The following is a 3,310-nucleotide window of genomic DNA, read 5'->3' as shown; positions in this document are numbered from 1 at the left end:
GCTGATTAACGAAACACTGCATCAGCTATATCTAAGGTGGCTGACCCCCCTCCCCCCTGGTAGCTTACTAAAGACTCTCAAATACCACGAAAAATGGAGATAGAAGTTAAAGAGGACGTTATTTTTTGGTAACCGACCCGGCAACGAAATAAGGACTATGATTGGAAACTCGGTACCTGGAATGCCAGGCCCCTCAATGAACCTGGACGAGTGAGCCTTCTGGCTCGAGAACTGCAGAAGGTTGGAGTGAACGTGACCGCTATTCAAGAAGTCCGATGGCGGAGAACGTGAATTCCGAGCCGTGGACCCCACAACCAACACTGCATTCAAGTATAACATCTATCACAGCGGCGGTGAAAAAGCAGAGCATGGAGTTGGTTTTGTAGTGATGGGCGGGCAGATGAAGCGAGTGATGCGATAGAAACCCAAATGTGTGTTGAGGATACGGGGCAAATTCTTCAATTACAGTCTAATGAACGTTTACGCACCGAAAAACGATAAATCCGACGACGTGAAGGACACGTTTTATGAATGTCTTGATAAAACTTATGGAGAGTGCCCAAAGCATGACGTGAAAATTACTGAAAAATAATTGGAGACGCTAACGCTCAGGTCGGTAGAGAGGCCTTCTTCCGTCCCATAATTGGAGTAAGGAAAGCCTTCACTCCGCTACCAATGACAACGGCCTACGGCTAGTAAATTACGCTGCTGCCAGGGGGATGGCCATCATTAGCACCTACTTTGCGCGAAAGAACATCCGAAAGCTTACCTGGAGACACCCAAATGGTGAAACTTGCAACCAGATAGACCATGTTCTGGTGGATGGGCGCCATTTCTCGGATGATATCGATGTGCGGACAATCAGAGGACCGAACATTGAGTCTGATCACTACCTCGTAGTCAGTAATATTCGATCACGGTTGTCAACTATATCGAACGTTAGATCAGAACGAACGATGCGTTACAGCGATTGTCGGCGAAAAAAGTATCGGCTGAGTACCACCAGAAGCTCGACGAACGGTTAAGTGCAATCAATGTTTGCGACAACATCAACGATCTATGGGAGTCGATCCATGGAGCGGTGAGCACAACAGCCCGAGAAATGTTAGGAACTGCACAGAAGCGACCCAGGACGGGTTGGTTTGATGTGGAGTGTCAGAGAGTGACAGACACGAAGAACGTTGCCAGGAGCAGGATGTTGGTATCGGGTACCCGATCGAATAGAGATCGGTACAAGGAAGCAAGAACAGCCGAAAAACAAACCCCCCGCAGGAAGAAAAAAGAGTATGAAGAAAAAGTTATTGGCGAGGCGCAGGAAAAAATGGAGCGGAATGATATGCGGAGATTTTATGAGACTGTCAATGGCGTGCGGAGAAAGACAGTTCTATCTTCCGTCATGTGCAACGACCAAGAAGGGAATGCTGACAGATTAAACCGAAGTGGCTGCCAGGTGGAAGCAACACTTCGAGACTTTGTTGAATAATGGAAGTGACGGTGCATCGGTGAACAGAATAAATATTAGCGACGATGGACAAGCTGTGGAGTCACCCACACCAGATGAGGTTAGAAAAGCTATTAAAGAGCTGAAAAACAATAAGGCACAATAAGGACCAGCTCCCGGCTGAACTTTTCAAACATGGCAGTGAGAAGCTTTATGAAGTTCTGCACCATATTATGTCGAAAATATGGGAAGACGAGGAATTGCCTGCTAGCTGGTTGGACGGCCTCATTTGCCCTTTCTTTAAGAAAGGGCACAGACTGGAGTGCGCCAATTACCGAGAACAAATAACCCTCCTTAATTCGGCGTACATAATTATGTCCCGTATTCAGTTCAACAGATTAAGACCGCTTGAAGAGTCCTTCGTCGGCGAATACCAAGCGGGTTTTCGTGAGGCCCGATCAACGACGGATCGAATGTTCGCCCTGAGACAAATCCTTGATAAATTCCTGGAGCAAAACTTGCAGACACATCATCTGTTTATTGATTTCAAGGCAGCGTACGATAGTACATCGACGTAGTAAATCGAAATGGATTATGGCAAATTATGCTTGAATATGGTTTTCCGGCGAAACTGATACGGCTGATTCGTATAACGTTGGACGGATCGAAATCAAGTGTAGGGGAACCCGGGGCAAGAAGGTCCCCTTAAACATTTTGAACTATTTCCTGGTAGAAACACCACTAAATCAAACGTTTATCGTACGCAAACCGTAATGTAGATTGCTCTCTACAAAACTAAATCGATGTTGATATGAATCATGTGATAAAAGTGGATAAAATATGAACATTTATTTTTGTTGTTTTTTTCATTGAAAAAACAGACCCGGGGTAAGAGGGCCACCCTACCGGGGCAAAAAGGTCACATATCGAATTGGAGGTGTAATAAAGTAATTATTCTACCTGAGTCAGTCCAAAGAGTCGTTGTTACATGTTGAGTATGTGCCGAAACAGCTCACTCTCCTGTTGTGGATTAAACACTGGTTCGAAGCGATCCAAGCCAGAAGCGTCAATCTATCGATCCGGAAGCTTCAAATATTTGATCAGCGTTTGACGAGCAACACCGTACTAGGAGAACTTTATTTATGTGCTTTTGTATTGGGAGGCTGCTCGCTTCACCAGCATGCCGAACTCGGCCATCACCTTTATTGCCGCGGTCATGTTGGGGTATGGCCATTTGAGCCGCGTTGAAATCCGCTTGTACTTGTACCATTTCTCGACCGTTCACTACGAAAGCACAACACAACAGTTTGACAGTAGTGTTCAAGGTTATGTTCAATACAAACTGCGATTCAAAGAGTGACCCTTTTGCCCCTGGTAGAGGTGTCCTTTTTGCCCCAGATCGTCAATAATGCATTAAAACGCATATTTTTGCAAAAAAGATAGCCACAACCAGTAGTGTTGTGTTAGAAATATTCATAATTACTGAAAATTTGGTTTCAACTTCGAATAACCCTAAAAAATATAAAATGTCCTTCAAAAATCCTTATTTTGTGTGATGCCATAATTATAATTTTTGACCAGATCCAACAAGCAATTTTTTTTCGGCAATTTTTAGCTTTATTCATCATTTTCAGTACAAAATAAGATGAACACTACATTATAAGACTGTGAAGAATGTTCAGAAGTCATAGATGATCTTATACTATTCTATTTTACAAAGAAATCAAAGGGTGTCCTTCTTGCCCCGGTGTCCTTTTTGCCCCGGGTTCCCCTAATCTGTGTTACAGTGTAGTGTAAAGTGTAAAGTGTTGTTAACTTAGATGGATTAAAGCAGGGTGATGCAAAGAAGCGGTACTATTATCACAAGAT

Source organism: Armigeres subalbatus, chromosome 3, assembly GCF_024139115.2.
Source record: "Armigeres subalbatus isolate Guangzhou_Male chromosome 3, GZ_Asu_2, whole genome shotgun sequence".
Taxonomy (NCBI): domain Eukaryota; kingdom Metazoa; phylum Arthropoda; class Insecta; order Diptera; family Culicidae; genus Armigeres; species Armigeres subalbatus.
This window is presented reverse-complemented; position numbering follows the sequence as displayed.